Source organism: Agelaius phoeniceus, chromosome 4 (genome assembly GCF_051311805.1).
Source record: "Agelaius phoeniceus isolate bAgePho1 chromosome 4, bAgePho1.hap1, whole genome shotgun sequence".
In the NCBI taxonomy this organism is placed as follows: domain Eukaryota; kingdom Metazoa; phylum Chordata; class Aves; order Passeriformes; family Icteridae; genus Agelaius; species Agelaius phoeniceus.
This window is the reverse complement of record NC_135268.1, coordinates 41,149,767-41,170,946: the sequence shown is the minus strand read 5'-3', so window position 1 is coordinate 41,170,946 and position 21,180 is coordinate 41,149,767. Positions and strand designations below refer to the sequence as shown.

The 21,180-nt window shown below is 34.3% G+C and overlaps 1 protein-coding gene across 23 annotated transcripts in view; it reads right to left on the bottom strand.

The window, feature by feature from the left end:
- Window positions 1-21,180, bottom strand: part of TENM3 (teneurin transmembrane protein 3) — a 1,291,791-nt gene that overhangs the window by 579,499 nt on the left and 691,112 nt on the right. For all 23 annotated transcript variants that reach the window (XM_077177351.1, XM_077177368.1, XM_077177366.1 and 20 more), the window contains exon 7: window positions 17,361-17,518. The gene's annotated coding sequence lies outside the window, so the exon portion shown is untranslated. The remainder of the gene's footprint in view (window positions 1-17,360; window positions 17,519-21,180) is intronic.

The following is a 21,180-nucleotide window of genomic DNA, read 5'->3' as shown; positions in this document are numbered from 1 at the left end:
CACTATAATGTCCTTCTATCAAATAATAATAAACCATTTGATAATTTTACTCTTTTCCAACAGCCATTACAATAACTGACCTATATTTCTAGCCATTTAAAGTCTGCAACATACACAAGTGAGAAGTGTGCACACTGTCTAAAACCGGTCTGATCACTGTAGTCAGCTAAGGGTATTTAAATATATTTGAAAATATATTTATACAAGTGCTCTACAGGAGCATTTGGCTACTGGGTTGTTCTTAGTGCATTCTGAATTGCCACTCTGCCATCACAATCTGAAAAGTATTCCTGCAAAACATACAGATACAAGTCTAGGGAAGTAGCCTCAACAGTTATGTCCTCTACTTTCCTGTTCTTAAAAAACCATTTGTCACAAATAGAAAAAACCTATTCATAGCATTTAAATAAATACTTCCACAAACTGCAAATTGAAAGGAATATATGGTGCTAAGTGCTAAAGACAATCGTACATTTCATACAAGAATATGCCTCTAGCTAATCTCTTTATTAAGACTGAAAAAGGGAAACATCTAGTTGAGACTTCGACTACTATTCAGAATTTCATATTTCTTTTTACTTTTCTTCCTTCTAAGCAGAAGGAAACTCCAGGTGCCCTTGAGTAACCTTCCTTTTTCCTCTTCATACAATTTTCACAGAAGAGTTGACCAAAATGGACTTTAACAGTCAAGGTAAGGATGTACATCAATTTATGTAACATTGTAATATTTTTCATAATATTCCCTACACAGCCCAAATATTATTCAGTTTTTTGACCTCTGATACATTTTAAGCAGATTTCTTCACTGAGCTGTCCACAGTGATGTCTAGATCTTTGTCCTGAGAGGCTATGTCTAATTCAGAGTCCCTCAGCACATAAAAGATAGTGTAATTCACTCACTGCACTGTGGGCTGTTTCCCTCTTAGGGAGGATGAATTTCATCAGTCACTGTTGAATTTATTTTCATTTGATGTGTCAGGTTGTTATGGTGCTCTTCATAACTCTCCTTAGTCTTCAATAATCCATAAACACTTTCACCACTGACTAATACTTCCTCCTTGGTAAACTGCTCCCCACTTCTAGGTTTTTAGCAGCACCAGGTGCAGTGCATATTCTGGAGAAAAACAATTGTTAGCATCCTTCCAGACATTCCTTTCTTTTGTTATTTGCAGTGAGCTTCTGCCAGATAACATGAGAAAACAAAGAGATTTCCTTTGCGTATTTATGTAATTACTCCAAAAAGATTTTTTAAATCCTTTGCAAAGTCTGAGGGATCCATGCTGAAACTTCATAGTCGACTACATGTTAATAGGAATTTCATTATACAGTCTACAAAAAAATGGCATCTATTTTAGTTCTAATCTTGTTATCCCTTATTTTTTATCAGTAAATCTCTTGGCATTGGGAATTCTACACTGCTCTGGTGCTTGGGGAACACCCTAGTGTTCTGAAGGCCATACTGGAATTTAAAAACAAGTTTTAAAAATTTTGTCAACACTCATGCTGATGGAAAACTAATCAAAGAAAGAGCATTTTTATTAAAACTCTTCAAATTTTTATTACATTTCTCTAAATTGAATTTTCTGATCTTCTAATAACCACATATGGATATAGGTTTTGCAATTTTCCTTAGTAGTGAAGGAAACATTGACTTGACAACAGAATAATAATTTGCAAATATTTGAATATTGAGCAATTTCTGCTGACATCAGTAGAATGCAGGTATTTAGCTGTAAGATATCCTTTTGAAAACCAACTGACTTTAGCACCCTATTACAGTTGAAGTAAATGCAAATTGCTTATGCTCAATATGTTATCAATACAGACAACAATTTAACCAGAACTATGGATACTTTTCACAATGTGTTCTGATGTTCCCTATAGAAAATTAACTGGTAAAAAGAAATCTCTGGCAAACTTTATAAAGCTTTATATATTTTTTTAAAAATCCAAGGTTTTTGTTTCTTTTTTTTTCAGTCACACAGCAGCTTGTCTGAGGTTTGCTTTGCTCTGTCAGCTCATACTTGATGCAGTAACTTTTTTAGAGATTAAGATCAAGAATTAAACTGACACTGGCAACAGTCTCAGAGATAGTTCTATTTATGTAACTTTGGTGACTGTATTAATTAAAGTCCCATTCAGTTCTGAAAGTATTTCCACATTTTTTGGAAGTTCATTAAGTTACACCTAAGGCAACTTTGCAAGAAAATTAGACTGTCTGGTAGTCACAAGTCAAATTCTATGTCTGCATTTTTCTGCTATGTTCATTGTTGATTTGCATGCTGAAGTTCCAGTAAAATCTATGAATGTGAGACATAGAGCAGCACTCAGAGAATGCTCATAGTAGCAGAAAATATATATATATTTTCTCTCTGGGTGCTTCAAAGGAGCAGTTTAGGAAAAGGATCTTATGGTTACTGATCCATTACCACCATGGGTCTGAATTAACATCCCCTTTTTTGGTCATTTTACTGTTTCCTTGTTACTGCTCCTGGTTTATATCGCTAGTGGCCACATGGCCCAAGGAAGAGAAATACCTTTATAACTGAAAACCTGTTTAGTATATCCAAATTGGAGTGTGAATAGCACAGTCATATGATTGGCATGGCACTATTCTCACAGATGAAGATTTGTTGAGGCTGCCAAGAGGCAATGTTAGTGCATGAAAGCTTTTCTATTAGATTAGAATACCAAATCTAGATTGTCAAAATGGCTGTATATTCCTATTTTTAAATTTATTTATTGTCACTTGAAATAGAAGCCATTTACTGATCCCATGGTGTCCAGTTCTGCAGTGAATGAAACCAGAGAGGGGAAAAGAGAAGCTGAATACATACAGCTCTGGCTTTTGCAGCTACAATGATTGGGCAAGAGTAGTGGTGAAGAGACAGAGCACTCTAAATGAAGGGACCTTGACCTTTCTGCTTTTGAAGAAAGATCCCATTGATTGTTATGCTGCTAGTGACTATATCAACCCTGAATAAAGTTTCAAAATTATGAGAAAAATTTCTGTTCAATAGTAGCATCACTATTGCAGCTTGTTTCAAGTTCCTTTAAAGCTGTTCCATTTATGTGAAAAGGAAATTCCTCTACAGGTTTGAAAAATAGCAAAGTAAATCAGATCACTATAACACACATAAATCTTTATGTTTATGTAAGTCTTCATATATACATAGATTATAACATTTAAAATCACATTAGGAAACTAAACCAGGAAAATTAAAATTCACTGTTACACTCCTGATGAAAGTTTAACTTTGGGCACTTCATAGTGCATGTCAAATGATTTCTATTCTGGAGTTTTTGTTATTGATAACAGAAGTTTCCAGGAAGTATGAAGCCTCCTCTCTATGTTAAACTAGTAAGGCACCTTTTTCATATATTTCACCGACATTTTATTAGTACTTATCCCCTATCTCCCTAAGTGCATACATTCAAATGACAATAAGCACCAATTTAATTTGAACATGTGTTTGTTAGATTTTCATCTTAAATATCAGAAGCAGTGCTACATGCTTTGTATTAAGGTTATGAGAGATAATCCATTGTCCTTATGTAAAAATGTTATTTTAAACTATCAATAACTTATAATAAACAGGAAATTACTAATAAGGTGACTTTCTTAAATCATCTCAGTAAAATACATAGTGAAAGTGAAAAAAACTCAAATCAATATACAGCTGTGAATAACTATCATGAAAGCTTAAGTACTCTCCAGATTCAAAAGGAACTCATTAATGTTTGTATAGCTCTACTGATGGATGGCAAGTAGCTTATTATAGCTAGATAATGGCTGTAACCTAGATATTATCTGAAATAGTTAAACCACACTTTATGTCTTTAGGAAGGATACTTCAGCTCCATGAATGAGCCAACATTGTTTATTCAAATGGGAATATGTTCAGCAGTCAGGAAGCAATGCAAGAGGATGAAGTGTTCTCTATTGGATTGGAATACCTAGATGAGAATGTCCAAATTGCTTTCTTTCCTCAATATATATGTCTGTTCCTGATTTTATATATTGCTATGCTGTGATTGACTCATTAATTTCCTGGTATCTAATACCATAAAAAACTGCTAAGCTAAAAAGGCTGCAATTAGAAAAATTTTTCTTTTGGGTTCATTGTGGATTAAAGCTTTGGTAAGAGAAGCTAATTGCAGCTCTGACTTCCTGCCCACAGAAAACACATGATCTCTTCCTACCTAGTTAGATGAGCATTTTGATGCTTATATTGCCATGCTATTTTTAATGTACTTTATCATATTTAACCCTCAAAAAGGTTTGTAAAAAAATAGTTCTTTCAAATAGCCAAGAATATTATTTGTCTTTACTGGTCTCATAGATGAACAGAGTTTGAATTTATATTATCTATTAGGCAGCATACAAAGACATACAATACCCTACGTTACTTCATAGATTTTATTGAAGGGTTTTCCTGGATCTAAGTACAGCAATTGCAGTCCTGGAGGAATGACTGTTGCAAGGACAAGAACCTGTGCACTCTGAAGCTACCCTGCTCCCTACTTAATGACTTCTAATTGTATTTAAAAATGAAAATAATACATCCCACTATATAGCAGGCAGAAAACTACAGTGAGACTAAATCTAGGAGCTTCTGCAAGGAGGAAGAAAGGAAGTCTAAAAAATAAAAGGAGACTTCAAAGAGAAATCAAAGAATTTAAAAAAGACAATAAGAAAGGAGTACAGATAGTTGAAGAGAAGAAGGCCAATTTTTTTCTCGGAAATGCAATAAGAAATTAACTGCAGTTTTTAATGGATGAAATGATGGTAAATTCTAAGCAAGACTGCAGATTATGTCTTTTCAATTAGAAATACATTTTCTACAAACTGGCAGCACCAATGCAGGCTTGGAATTTGCTCACATTCTCTCCATTATCTTGGTTTGGAGAAAAAAAATTAAAGGATTGAACATCACATGTAAACTGAGGAATTTTTAAAAAAACCTATATTAGTCAGAATACTGTATGCAATTCAGGAAGAGAGTCCTTCTTGTTCAGATACTGGACACAGAATTTTACACTTAACAAAAATTTAAGTTAATCACTAGACATCTCTTTCCACTACTAATAGCACAAGATTCTAATAAAGTAATACAAATGCCAGAAGATCCTTTGTGATGTTGTGGTGTTTAGACAGGTCAGTAAAACATCAATGCAGTACTCATCTATGCACACAGAGAAAAATCATTATAAACTAGTATTGCTGTATGCTTGCATGTGCATACACATGCACACAAGTGCACCAGGTGTGTGTAAAGGGAGGAGGAGCATTAACAGAAGGATAACATCTGGTTTCAAGAAGAAATGCTAGATTAATGTTCAAACTCTGAGAGAAAATTACATTAAATAAATACTCTGACATATTTGCAAGTTTGCCTTTATATTAAAGCCAAGTTCTAGTCAAAATATAAGAAGTGATTTACCTACTAACTCTTCTCTGCCAGGCAGAATTAGATATTAAACAGGTCATTCTAACACTTAAATACTGACTAGCTGCAGGTCAGAAGACATTTATAAAATTCATACAGATAAAGTCATTTCATGCTGCCTTCAGATCTGTTGAAGAGCTTAGATAAAGTAGAAATGTTCTTAGATTTCACAAATAATTAAAAGCACTCCCTTTATTTCTCCTCCTTCACTTAATTCCAGTGAAAAGGCAATTCTCTATATGAATATCAAAATGATTGATGCTAAAAAGCAATAATATATTAATTTTTATATGACCACAGTTGTATAAATCTCAATGAAATACAGAGAACTAAAAGCTATTGTGGTTATGCAATTTATTCTTCCTGTTTACTCAATGTATTGGACAATGGTGTCACGGCATGCTAAACAAACACAATGCAATCTCACTCATTTTATTCCACACTGACTGTTGTCATGTTCTGAAGAACACTCAAAGACTGAGCTCGAGAGCAGTAGTTAAAAACGGCAACTGGCTGTCAGTGGTGTAGTTTGTCATTGTTCCACAGACAAAAGGCAGACTGTCACAATAAACAGCATTTATTCATTTCAGATTTGTGGCTTAGGGCTGAGGAAGGGGAGGTGTCATTCGTAGTAATTGTAAAACACATAAATAATAATAGTAGTCTGCAAATCATTTATCAAAGAAAACAGTGGGAGTTGGCAGTGATGGAGGCATGAAAATGGATGCTTCCAGCACAACCTAATTTACAGCTCCTTTAAAAAAAACACATTTTTTCTTTCATAACAGTAAAATGGAATGTTTTGTATTAACCGCTTATGTGGTGGGTAAGCAAGACAGAACATCTAAATCATGACTTTAACAACTTATTTTTAACAAACCGCTGAGTAGCTTTCTGAAAATGATTACTCTCAGCTGCTGTCATTTTCATTAATGTAATTTCACCAATTAAAAACCATTACATATTGATATTGGCATCACTTCCTCTAGCTTTTTTTGCTTAAAAATTGCATCATTTTAAAGAAATTACACTTCTCTATGAAAATACTCTGGATTGGTATTTGAATAAAAGAGGCTTCTTAACTGAATGTTTATGTCTGTTTTTTCAGGACGACTCTCAAATCCTAATAATAAATTTTTGTTAATAATTTCATGGGCTGAAATTATAAAGCAAACAAATGAATGCTGTTGAGGTTGGCAATAATTTTTTTTTAAGTGCAGATTTTCAGGCAGCCATTATCATCCTTCTCTCTTGTAAGTTCCTGTCCTGATTTACAAGGCTGAAGTCCTAGCTCAGCGACACATTTTAACTGGATTATGACACCCCCCCTGCCAACCCTCTGAGGATCTGCAAAAAATCTGGGAAGAGAAGTGAGAAAAAAAGATACCAGCAGCTGAAAAGGTGCTCCAAAAGGAAACTACTTATTTACTACTGCATGGTCAAAGTCCTGCTTCATCTCATAACCACTCCTGCTGCTGTCCACAACACTGATAATATTTATTAGAGAGCAATCTCTTCTTACATACCCAGAAAAGACAGATGGATATGAGTTTTTCTCTGGCGAACCACACAATGTTCACCAGATGGAAACAATGCTCCCTATATAGTTTTTCAGGCATTTTTGCCTACAAATCCTTCCCTCCCAGCACGTCTCAAATCCTATCAGGGACAAGGGCATAAAAGGGCTAAGGAAAGGACAGGTATGCTGACAGGAGGAACTGAACTTGTATTTCAGAATGGATCTCTTCCGTGAAAACTCCTATATACTTTTCCAAAGAAAGAACAGAATGAAAGAAATTGCCTGGAATGAAAGAGTGTAGCACCATCTCAGTATCTCAACCAGGAAATGTTATCTCAGCTGTTACTACTTTGGGTATAGCAGAGAAGCAGAGCTCAGGAGTTGCAAGGGTGGCTCACTGAAGATGGGTGCACATGACCAGATCAAAGATAAGCTTTGGCATTCTTGCCTTAATAAGATAGGATTTTCCTTAACTGGTTTTAGAATTGAAAAAAATGCTAGGTTTGGCAGTCAGGACATGAATTTATGAGAATGTGAGAAAACACATGAAAAGCTTTACTTGTTTAATACCTACAGCTACATGAAATAAAAGAAATAGTATGCAGAAAAATAAATGTTGAAAAACTAATTGATAACCAACTTTTAGAAAAGATTAGTAAAAATTAAAAAATATTTATAGACAAAAACATGTTCTAAAAAGAAATGGCAAAATTTTGGATTTATTTTAAATAAATAAATACAAAAGGAGGGGTTTAGTCCTTTTAGAAGGGACATTTTCAGTCCAACATCAACTACACCGCTGCACCCTTCAATTAAAGTGAGACAATTTCATGTAATCTTATTGCTAATAGCAACAAACCATTACCTTGGAGATTTTAAACCAGAATTTGTTCAAAATGACTTATTTTTTTGTGAGAGCAGTTAGAAATCTAAGCATGACATTTCTAGATGCAGAAAAGATGTATCTTGAAATAATGAAAATATTCTTACCTATATTATCTTGCTAAGGATTTTGCAGAGGTTCTCTTGAACTTTTCCCAACCTCTTTCTACCCTGCTTTAGATAATTAAATACATATATATTTGGGCATACAGAACTACTCTTCTGGGCTTGGAATACAATCTTAATTCAGCTTAAAACGAGAAACAAAATACTCATAGTATTCCTCTCTTTTATGCAGCTTCTAAGATATTTAGCTTCCTTCTCTTGCAAAATTTCCCTCTCCTGTTTTGTTACAAAAGCCTGCAATGCTACGCTTCAAAAGACTGAACTTTGGGGTGCATTTTCTTGGTTAACTTTTGCCATATACAGAATATTAAAAATTCAAAGTTATTCTTCTGTAGTTGTCTTTGAGTCAGGCCCTTTTAGTCAGGAATGAAAGCTTTTATATTTGAACATATAATTTTATCCTGGGCTCAGTCAGGTGCACAGTGTTTGTTGTTTCCTGTACACAGTTACTCAGAGTGACAAACACGTGCAATCATTAAAGAGTGATGATAACCTTCATTCTAATTGCATTAGCACAGCAGCTCTCTCAAATGAAGGGAGATTTCCCATAACAGGAACAGCTAAGCACAGATGTAAATGGATCAGCGGTGTCACTCATAAACGATGATTATGGGCAGCGTCCGACAGTGGACAATCACTCACGCAATAACACAATCACTCTGCAGTTAATGCATGTCACTACTCATTTGCAGGGAAATTTTTGAAACCAGAATTTGCATGGGCTATTTGAAACTTCCCTGAGCTGAATACCTAGCTCTTAGCTTTCTAGTGGGAGTTGTGACAGTAGCACTGCTCGCAGCAAACTGCCACTGTCGTTTGTTCTGCTTCAGTGCTGTTTGACTGTCACAGCCTGTCATGTAGGAAGAAAGCACCGCATCTAACCCCCTGTGACAAGGTTTAATCACCCCTATTACTCCTATTGGCTGTTCAAGCCACCTTGGGGTGTGCAGCACACAGTTATAGATCTCAAAAATCCTTGCTTTATAAATGGAAAGGCTAAAATCTGGTCTGAGTCGATCAATCTTCTACCACACCATTGAAAGGAAGTAGAAGGATTAGATAAATAATATTAATGCAATCAGTGCTCAAGATAATTTTTTTTATTATTTTCAAATCATTAGGAATAATATTTTTTTTTACTTCATTATTATTTTTAATGAACTCCAGGTATTCAAATTCTGAATGTTATTTCTTTCTAGGAATCATTGCTAGAATGTGGACATATACGCAAGAGTGCCACATTTGGGATTGATTTTTTATGCAAAAATTAAGTGACAAAAGATTGTATCACAAGGCATACCTGTCCAAATGTTAATGCTGAGTCAAAGGGCAAGAAGAGGAACACTTAGAATAAGCTTTGTACAAAGGAAAAGTTGAACTTAAATTTCCTCATACAAATTAGCATTAATCAATTAAAACTTCATATATGCCTGATCTATCTAAGGAAACAACTTTGTTGCTGTTCTACATGGAAAACTGTATCTTCGAGCTATTTTTAAGAATTTCCTTTATAAGACTGCAGTCCACACTATTTATACTTAAAGCCTGAAGGACACATGGATCAGCAACTGAGACTAGCTCAGCTGGTTAGAGCATGGTGCTAATAACTCTTCTGGTCCTTTTGCTTACAGCTGGTTATCCAGAAGCCCAGGTAACACACACCAAGCACATCTTTGCACATCAACAAATCTGTTTGCTTGAGCTGGTCTTATTATATCCAAAGTCTGTTTACTGGGACAAAAGAAAATTATTGCAATAAGAAAACATATTACCCATTGTAAAAAAAAAAAACCAAAACTTGCCCATTGTAAGTTTGGCTTTAGTGAGGTAATTAATATTATGAACTTCTAATTACTCCATCAGGTTAATCTTAGGCCTGATAAATTATGCTAGTGGAGTCTTTACAATGGGAGATTCTTATGCTTGAGATCACCATTAACATAGGTGTTATTTCAATTAACATGTATTTGTAATGATCACATTTGTTTTGCAGAGACTGGGCAGGAAATGAATTATTTGACAGAGCAGATAACTCGGTGGGTCAATAATTAGCACCAGGATTTACATAGAACAGGGATAACCCTTACATCCCTGCTTTAGCCCAGTTCTGAAAACAGATGAGCAAGTGCACATCCTGCAGAATCAGAATAAATATTCATTTTATTTCCATCATATACCTGCAAAGGCATCTACAAATTAGGAATGAAATTTTCTAAAAGACAAACATAAAACAACCCCTCACTGTCAGGTAGAGCTGTAAGTACTCCTTTTTATTTAAATTAAAACTGAATTTTCATTTCTAACTAGTAAAAACAATCTTGGGCCAGAGCATTTAAAAACTTGCAAAGAGCATGAGAATGTGTAAATGGGTGGAAAGTGCATTACATAAGGGTTTTAATTTTTCATGAAAATGCTTTCTAACAGGAAGGTGGATTGTTTTTTTTCAAATATAAACACACTTATCTATGTTTCTTCTGGCCATCTTAGGGAAAAAAAACCCAAAACCAAATTCCAGCTGCCAATGACTTTTCAGTATTCCTTTGATTCTTTCCCTGAATGTCTCAATGCAAATAACCCTTTTCTGTGTAAGATGAGTTTATAGTGCTGACAGCAGCTTGTGCCACTCACCCAGGTACACTTCTAACCCATGTCCTCACTCCCCTAGTTTGATAATGTCAATTAGACTCACACTACCATGAGTCTTACAGATTTTCTATTATTAAAGACAGAGAGCAATTTATGTTTTCTTATATCTGTCAAACACCTGTGAGGTAGCACCTAGAAATAACCAATGATAGCATCTGCCCTGTTTCATACAGATAGATGTAGGTTGTTCAGCTAAACCAGCAGGCCCATACTTCTTTATGGTTTGTTGCAATGCCAGTTCATCAGCTACTGGTTTACACTACACATGCTCTCCTTTATACCTTCTGTCTACCAATTTGACTGATGTTCTCTTCCCCCAGTTTGCTTATCAGTTCTGAATGACAATAAAGGACAAGTCAACACCATACTGTACTTTCTGTACAGTATTTTCACCCTGAAAGTAAGTTCATGAAATTTGAATCCTAGGCCACCTATCTGAGAAAGCTGGTTTATTGAATTGGCCACTCGCATAGGATAGTTTCAACAATGTTCATAATTTGAAAGGAATAAATGTTTTTGGTAATTGTTCTGCCTCAAGGTGTGGCTTTGACAATGAGAAAAAAAATAATCCTAAACATTTAGATTCAAGTTTTCTTTTTATAAATAAACAAAAAAAAATCTATGCAAAGATATTGATATGAATCTTTGGATATGAATCATAATAGCAGATTTTCACATCAGGTATTTGATTCCATCTCTGAACTCTGAAGCCTCTGCAGAGTGAATGGCAGCAGGAAATGGCTTTCAAACTCTTCCTAACAGATGGAATAAAATCTGCCAGGTTATTAAATTTCTACACAACTATTTTTAGTTTCCATTTGTAAATCCTTTTTCTTCTTTTGTCATATGTCATTGCTAATCACATCTCAGAAGCATTACTATTTTAAAAATAGAAGCTTGAAGTGGTAGTTGATTATTCTTTGCCCTGAACATTTTTGTTGCTGCTTGATTTTTCTTCTAAAATTATGCAGCATTTATACAGATTTGTGTACTAAAAAATGAAGAAAGTAAGTCAAAACATCAGTTGATAGGATTTACAAGCTTTAAAATTATTTTAGTGATGAACAGTTGCTGTGAATCCTTATCTAGACTGCAGTCTACTATTAAAGCAAACTGTTTGCTGAAAGCTAACAAGTAGAAATGGCCTAATAACTATGAAAACAAAAGCAAATGCCTTGACTGTCTGGGGTAAAGCATATCTGAAGTGAAACATACTTTATTTTTTGATGAATTGTTCTCAGGAAGAATAGGAAGCTACTCAACTGTTGAGAAAATTAAACCAATTGTTTCCTCCTGTGAACTGCGTCATAGTGACAGATTTTCTCAGTGTACAAAGAATCCTTTGAAGGCAAATTTGCTTGTAATTCAAGTGTTATGGAAAAAATTGTCTCTTTGTTCATGTTACTAACAGAAACACCCACCCTTTTCTTACATTAAGTTTATTATTACTGCTACATCTACACTACAGTACAGAAGTGATGACAAAAAAAAAAGAGCATTAAACATGGTTTGCAAGTATTATCATAGCAAATATTCCAACACTGAAAGGAAGTATATTAGCTGTAATGTGACTAGGTCAACTGGTAAATTCTGGTTTTACTTAAGGACAACAAACTTCAATCAGCTAAGGAGTCAATCTTGCAATTTGCAAATTTCTCTTGTATCTGGCTTTCAGTAGTGCACCAGGCAACAGGCAGCCTGAGATTGAACAGGAAAATGCAATTGAAAAAAAAAGAAAAGAAGAACACACAGAGATTTAGATTGGACTGATACTGCACACCAGACCTGTGACATCTGGAAGATGTATTGATTTGCATTACTGCTGCAAAAGCAATGTAAAAGAATGAGAAAAGCCCCTGTATTTTAGTTCAGTTCTATTGAATCTAACAAGTTTGAAGAAATAGTTTTGGGATTTTTTTTGATACCACTAAATGACTGATGTCACTCAGCTACAAACAAATAAATGTATCAATGGATGAGGCTTCTAACTTCTCCCAGTTAAGTGACAGAATCTGCTGAACTTTTTCCAGTCAGGCATGTAAACTGTGAAATAACTTTACAACATGGCCCATCAGGTATGACTTCTTAGCATAATATTTCGGTGGGAAATATTATGCATCGTAAATTTTAGCTACATGGGGTTTTCTACTTATATTACATGAATGATGAAAAAGCAGAAAAGTATCAATATTCATCACTTTTTAAACATTTCCAACTATTTACAGTATCTTTGACTTTGTGCTTTGGAGCAGAGGAGCATAATGGGAGATCTTTCACAATCCTGTATTTTTTTCTTCCTATTTACTTTGCTTTTGAAAATGGAGGAAACAAAATAAATAAAACAAATAAAACAATATTTTATAAAATAAAACAAAATACAACTTTTTAAAAAGCATTAGTCCAAAAGATGAAGTTGAAGGGTTCTATAAATGATGTGTCTTCCAAAAAGGTGTCAATAAGAAAGAATGGGAAGAAGAAAAAAATGCGTTTTCAAAAAGTTAAGGTGATAACAAAGCCTACACTAAATGCAAGTCTCCCAGTTAAGGGTAATTTCACAAAGCCCTTTCTTCTCATTGGACAGAACTAGACTACAATTCAAAGTAAGAATTTAGGAAGCATTTGTTCCTCAGAACTGTATGTTTTCTGTTTATTTTAGGAAAGAACAGTATCAAAATGGCATCTTTCAAATCTCTCAGGAACAACTGCGTTCAAAGTTGATTTGCAATAGAAACCTAAATATAATAAATAGAAAATGCCTCTTTTCTATGATAGCCTTTGCAACTAAGTAGTTTACTCAAGGAGCAATTACGTATAAGAAAATCATAATATGCATTTTTAAATTTAGAATGTAATATTTTACAGTTATTAGAATATGAGATTGAATTGTTTAAACTACAGCATAATAATTCATTCCTACAGCATTCAGTGGCACTAGGCCTTTGGCCCCTTGCCTAACAATACACTAGACAAGAATTATTACATTGTAATTCACACCCTGTCACGCCTTATTGCTTAATTAAAGCATAACCCTTCATGACATGACAAGCAATTTGACTGTTACCATAATAGATTATCCCACATAACTTACCTTAGTTTTACAAACCATTTTTTTTCCTTTGTACATGCATTGAGAATTATCAGAACAATTACACAGATTTGTCTTTACCTGTAAAGTGTGACTAGGTTTAGGAAGAAAAGCTAATAACACGAGGTTGTATTTTTTATTGGAACCATTACTTGAGTAAACTTGGGCACCTCTATCTTTTTTCATTTTGCTTTGGGAATTAAATCCAGCAACACTTTGTAAAACTGAGATTCAAATTCTCAGATTAGGTTGGTGCCTATATTTTATTGTTGAGTTTAGCTACCTAAATTATAAAGTTACATTATTTTGGTGAATTCTAATGTGGTACTGAAGCAACAATGTGGCTGATGTTATGGTGTCTTTCGAATTCCAGACAAGGATCTTGCCAGTTTAATTTTGTTGCAATACAGCAGTTAGCTACTCTGTGTGGAACATTATGTAATATCTAAAACATATTTTTCAGAAATAAATCTTTGAATCATTTTCTTACTAAGGTCCCTCCCTATGTTTCTCAGACTGAAACTTGATATAATATAGAAAAGCTAATCTGCTGTTATTAAAACACATCTGATTATAACTAAAAATTGACTAGGTGAAATTCTTTTGCAAAAAGTCCATTACAAAGCCCATTGACTTAAGCAAAACACTGTTCCATGAGATGAAATGGAAAAATGTGTCAACAGCTGTGAAAACACACTTTAATATTCCAGCTGGCATTCAAAATATTTTAATTACTAATTCATATTTTATTAATGCCTTCACATGTGCAATGCAACACAGCCATTTGGCTATGAATAATCCTTTGGTTTTGCCAACCACAAGTTCAAAATTAAAATATGTAAACATGGAACTCTGAAGATTTGTGTGAACAAAACCCTGGATTTTTTGAGAAGACATACAGGCAATGCATAAAACATGCATACAAAACAATTTTAGCATGGCAATTATATATACCATACCTAATAGATGTCCTACCAGTTTCATATAATATCAAGGTGCAATTTAATGAGGTTCCACTGAACTCTCTAGGTCTTCAAGGTGACTGGGTTGTCCCTGGAACGCTCTCTGCTATAACTATAAAATGTCTATGATGTGACTGTGATATAACTGAAACAGCTGCAGTCTTTGATCATATGCTGGCAGTTTATGTACAGATGCAGAATGTGTAATAGGGCCACACTTTATTAACTTGACTGATGTTCTGTTATTTTACTGGTTCCAAAAGCCAAAGGAGACTAGGCCCCACCATGTTGCCCTGAGAATAATTTATTGTTGCAGCTATTCAAAATGAAATACCTATCATTAATGTCTAATTGATTACCAAAAGCAAGAGGCATACATTGGCCTCAGTTGAGCTGACATTTGCTATGATCTTTAAAGCTGCTCTTATATCTAGAACTATTATTTTGAATTAACACAAAATACATTTTAACTACAGTTTAAAACCACTGCCAGCACTCTGAATGTATGCATACATTTCCTGTTAATAGTTATTTCTACATAGATACAGTCTAGTGAAATTTACAGTGAGTTTTTACCATTTCTTAACTATAAAAATACACAAATTCTGAAAGCATGATAATGAAGCTAGACCTTGACATGTTAGTAGCTGTATTATGTAGTACAAAAGCATCTTTGTTCTCCTTAACAAGCTAAAACATCTCTTGTTTCTACCAAAATTTTTAAACAATTCATCTTTATCAAAGCAGTCAAATTAGAGAGGAGATAGTACACACTTTAATTTGGCTATTTGAGGAAGTTAAATTGTATGTCCAGCAATTAAAAGAAAAATTTACTTAAAACCTAGGTATTTTTCCTCATGCATACAATATGGAAATTCACAGTAACATCATAAATTATGGGTACATTTAAAAATTTGCAAACGGTTACTTGGTTAATTTAATCTTTGTGAAATAGCTCCGCCCATTCTCATAGAAGATCTAGCAATAGTTTTGCACTAATCCTAATAGTATGAAGTTATTCTAGATATGAAGAGCATATAAAATAGACACTTTCTAATGATTTATTTTTTAATTCCTACATTTTTCCCCTAGCCTCCTTTTACATCCACGTATTCTTAACTCTAAATTTAAAATTTTCTTTGTCCTTATATTTTTATTAGAAGAAATAAAGCCTGAACTCTCAAGTCATTCTGTACCCGTACTCTCAGTTTGCCTCCTCCTGTAATCTTGCACAGAAAATACACATTTCCAGAACCTTTTTGGGCACAAAGAGGATGTTGCAAAATTATTGTACTGCTTTGACGGGATGGCTTTTTCTCCAGGACCTTCCTTATGTAATCCTTGCTTTAGTTTTCTTTTCAATCCCTTTCTCTAAAGCCTTTATGCTGCAGCTGAGGGGTAAAACATCTCAAAAGTTAAAGAGAGCCTATATGCACAATATGCATGTTTACCTTTTTTCCCATGGATCCCTTAATCTAGATACAAACAGCTAAATCTGTTTCAATTCCAGTTTTAAGCATATGTCAGTAAGCATTTATACTTTAATCTTCTTCAGTATGGACATTCCCCAAGAAAGTCTAATTCCTCTAGCCCTCAAGCTTAACCCACCAGATTAAATGCTGGCTCTTTTTTAGAATCCTAAAAGATTCTGAAATATGTCCAATTATTTTTTCCCCACATCTTGAATGCTTCCCATTTATAGAAACAAGCAAAGATACCAACTAAATTGAAAATATAAACATTGAAATGGAACAGATTTCTACCATGAAAATCTGATGTCTATTTCATGAGCTTCATTTCACTTACATTTGTTATAAGCCACCAGAAATTAAAGCTGTAAATAAGGAATAAATAAGCTAAAGTGTTCTAAGTTATCCAGTCCAAAAAAAAAAACCAACATTGCCAGAAAAGTTTTTTGAGACTGAATATCTTCTTATTGTACCCTGAATAACTTTTAAAAACATAGATAAATGTTTAAGTAGGCATATGTTTGGCCTCCTTTCCAGTTTTCCCCCCTTGGCTGCTTCTTGTACTTCCTATATACCATTTACAAAGCAATTGTTCTGCCAAGTATCTCTGATACCTTCCAGTACTCTTTATTCCTTTTCATCTAACATGTTTTTCTCAGTACCTTTTTGTGGGCTTCAGCTCACATGAGTATACTGGACTTTATTCAATTAATTCATCTTAACTGACTCCAGAAAAATATGCAGTTAAATTAATCACAAAGAGAAGTTTATTATTGAAGTACTAAATTGAATCCAGAAAGAAATAATTGCTTTAGAAATATTATAAAATCTCTGATACCAACTCTGAGTCAAAATTAAGAGAACATTTCAAGATAAGCTGCTACTCACCCATTGAAATATCTTAGTTTAATACCACACAACCTCTGTTCAGAGAGTATATATTGCTATGCAACACTATTTGTGATGCAAAGCATTCCCCACTGAGTTATAAGGTATCCTTGTTTTTTAATATTGAGTAGTGTACCATTATTCAACTGTATATATATTAACAAAAATGCTATAATTTTCATAGTAAAACAAATCTTACATCTAAAATCTCAAGAGTTGACTCCGATAGTTAACATTTTTCCATAGTTCTGCAAGATTTTCCCCCCCTCCCCACCCTCAGGAGAATATGGATGGCTAAAAAATAACTGTTCTTATGTTCATCTCTTCTCCTACCTTTTCTGACGAGCTGGCTGCAGAAAAGTGTATAAATGGAAAGCTCAATTAGTGCAATTTTTGTATCCTTGGATGTCAATCATGACTGTCGAGAGGTGGGACTTTCAGGATCTCTGTGCATTAATTAAGAACTCATCTCAGAAGAGTAGTCATTACACCTAAGGACCAAAAATAAGTTTTAATTAGAGTCTAGAAGACAGTGTGCCATCTACTTATAAAATTAGTTCTTTAGTTAAAAATGAACAGCTATGGGACTTGGTTAGTAACAATGCAAAGGGCATAAATCTGCTGCATGCCCTTCAGAAAGCAGAAATATTCTTGCCTTTGTAGGCCTGCCTGGAAAAACTGGACAAGTTCTGTAATACTGTGCACACCACTCAGATTTCAGTCAGGTTGTATGAATGCCAACATGATTATTAGACCCTTGTGAAATTACTGCTGCTAGGCTGATGTTGAGTGAAGGCTGTAAGACAGCTGAAGCTGGATTGTATTCCCCTCTCCTAGCCCAGACCATCTCTGACTGCACGTGCAAGAGGCAAACCAAGGCAAACTCAGCAGAGGGGTAAAGGGGGTGTGCACAGAGCACCAGGGCCATTCACCACTGATACAGCACACAGGCAGCCTTGGGTGGCCTGAGACACGGCAGGGCTCAAGACAGGCTACAAACAAGCTGGGCTAACTGGTGTCGGCTGCCCAAGAGATCTTGCCTCCTGGCATGACTTATCTGAGGACAATCTAATATTCTGCCTAGGATTCTCTAGGGAAATAAGGTGTAAATAATTGATTATATAATTTATAAATTAATGGGAGGAAAACAAATATTAAGAGCTGGTCTCGAAAATAAATATGTCAGCTTATAATTCAGGTATGAAAAGGGATAAAAATTAGAGGAAAAAAATAAGTTTACATTCCAGAGAACAAGAAAAAAACCTTGTTTGGCTATGGCTGAAATAAGAAATATAATGTATCAATAAAAAAAATCAAAACAGCACTCAGATTTGTCTAGGAAGGATGAGACAAGTAAAAAAAAAAATCAAGCTCCAGTATGAAAATAAAGAAGGTAAAACAGTCATAAAAATGGTCATAAAAATTCAGTGCTACAAATATTGTAGTTTCTTAAAGGACACAATTTAACATATACTTAAAATCATAGAAGTAATAAGAATAAAAATTATAAAGGTTATCACATAGAAAAAGAGTGGAATGGGAAAGCATGTCAAAAGGAGAATAAGATTTACTATGCATCCAGGAATAGTAGAACAAGTGTTATGACCTTCTTCAGTGCTTTTATGTTTCATGGTCTTTTACTAAACTATCCGTAAATGCATTTAAGAGACACATACTTTTCTGAAACATTTGTTTGAGAAACACATACTATAAATTTCCAATCTAATCAGTATACCTGAGGAGCAATGAAAAACAGCACTGAATTTAACAGCAAAAGAAGCAGTAGCTATTGCTGCTAGGTAGTTTAAATTATTTTATCCTAAATAACAGTGAATGATAAAATTAAGATTATAGTAAGGGAGCAATCACTCTTTTAAAGACATTCAGAAAAATGTGGACAATTTATGCTGATGTCATTCAGAAAAAAATATTTATTAATTCCATTAATAAATATTTTTAATATTTTTTGCCCAAATGAAATTTTATAATATTTTAAAATCAATATTTCTGGCAATTTTTTCAGCCAAAAATCATTTTCTAGAGAACAGGCACAGAAACATTCTCCAGAAAGAATGTACTGACTTAGAATATTACTGTATTTTCTGGTAGATTTCAGTGGGCTTCTTCAGGTTATCAGATATGCTGGCAGTACACACCAATACACTCTTGAGAGTGTTGCATCTGAAACTTGCTACTTAAAAGTTCAACTTTCATTCTGTGAAACAGAGTGTATGCTACTGCTATGGATATATGTGTGCTGCAAAATCTGGTATTTACTTCTCTGTAGGTATAAGTCATTTTTCACATGACAACAGATTGCAGGAAAGGCCATGTTTAATATTGACTGGCACCATGGGTAGGTTATTTTAAATGAAAAGAAAAAGGAATTTATCCAGGGATTGCCACTTGTATGCACTTGAAGTAAAGAAAAGTCCTGAGTCCTTCTATCTGGGGTTTCCTACTAGTAACATTTAACACATTTCCTGTCAGCTGCTTCTCTTGATTTAGAAGACAGAATACATAATAGATACACTAGACTCAGAAGAAGAGACAGAGAACCTTTGTTCTTCTGTACAATTATATCAATTTTTATAATGGTTTAATTTGTTGTTATTCATAAGGGACAATGCCAAGAGCTGAAGCAAAGGACTAGCAAAGCACAGACTGCGTGTTAGCAGCATGGTGCCTTCTCAGTCCTTCATGTTTCCAAGTTTGCCTCTTCTCAACTCCTACTCCAATACGCTATTTTGGAAGCCAGCCATAAAAGAGGCTAACTCAGACAATAAAATCTGAGTGATCTACTGAACTGTGACTGAGATTTGTGACCTGCCTTAAACGGAATCAGATTCAACTACAAGACTTCTTACAAGCAGCTCTCACCAAGAGCCTGGCAGCATGTCAACACAGTTGTACTAAATATTCGACACAAAACTTGCTGAGAACCACATGATATCATGTATTGTCATGAAAGTAACTTAAAGCTGGATTAATTCACAGGAAAAGAATAACAAAAAGTAGCAATTAGAAAATGTTTCTTACAGTGGAGAATGTTATATAGCAATTAAATTATATTGAACAGAATATCAAAAAGAGGAAAAATACTAAAATTACTTCAGGTACCCTCCTGGCCAACTTTGAACCCTTCACTGAAGTTTGAAAGTTTGATGCCTTGTCCAACATTTCCCCTGTGGTCAACAAAGAAAGTGAAAGGCACTTCCAGATATCAAGCTGGACTTAAAAGAGCTTCGACCTTTACACTTGTAGTGGGAGTGTTGAGCACAGACTTGGACATGCTGGTAAGTAGTTGTATTTACTTAATCTACATCCTACAGTTTGATTTCCAGCAGTGTCTAGAAAATAAATTTCAGGGCAGCATTGAACATTTACCTACATATTTAGATGCTACCAGAGATATGGACAGGGATTTCAGTTTCTGTAACACTAGCCAAATGCTGATGGGCAGTACTGTGCAGAGATCCTTATTCCTATTGATCAGTGCCTTTCCTACTCCCTACCGCAAAATTAATAACAAAAAAGTAATAACTTTTCCTATTTATACTGAATTATAGTTATTGTCTCTCATATGGTTAATACTTCAGTCTTTGGGAAAAAATAATTTTATCCTGCTTTAACAGTTTTATTTTTCTTTCCTCAAAAAGAGACCAGAACAATGAAAATATTTTGATTAATTTATCACTATAGATGTGTTCTTTCCTCCAGTTAAACTAACATTTTAAGAAAATTTCTGAGACTCAAAGCCTACAGCACACATACTTAGCTTTCAATCTAGAAATAGACTATGGGGTTGGAACTGGAGAACCACAGTTTAATAAGAATCTGAAATTCAAGCTGAATATCAATGTGCTCACACAAGGGGTGGAGATAAGCCAATAAACATAATATATAGCTTTTAAGCCCATAGAACATGTCTTATCTTCAGTAGTTTCTGGCTGAAACTGTAGTGACAACAGAAAAATATTTATGCAAGAACTATACAGACGTGTGCAATAAGGCACTGGAAAATATAGACGTATAAAGAAAAATGAATTAAAATTTGACTGAAAAGAAGTAGCAAAATTTATTAGAAGTAGCAAAACAAGCAGAGAGAGATTGCTCCATGGCCAGCACTGTCTACAGATCCAGGCCTCTTCCT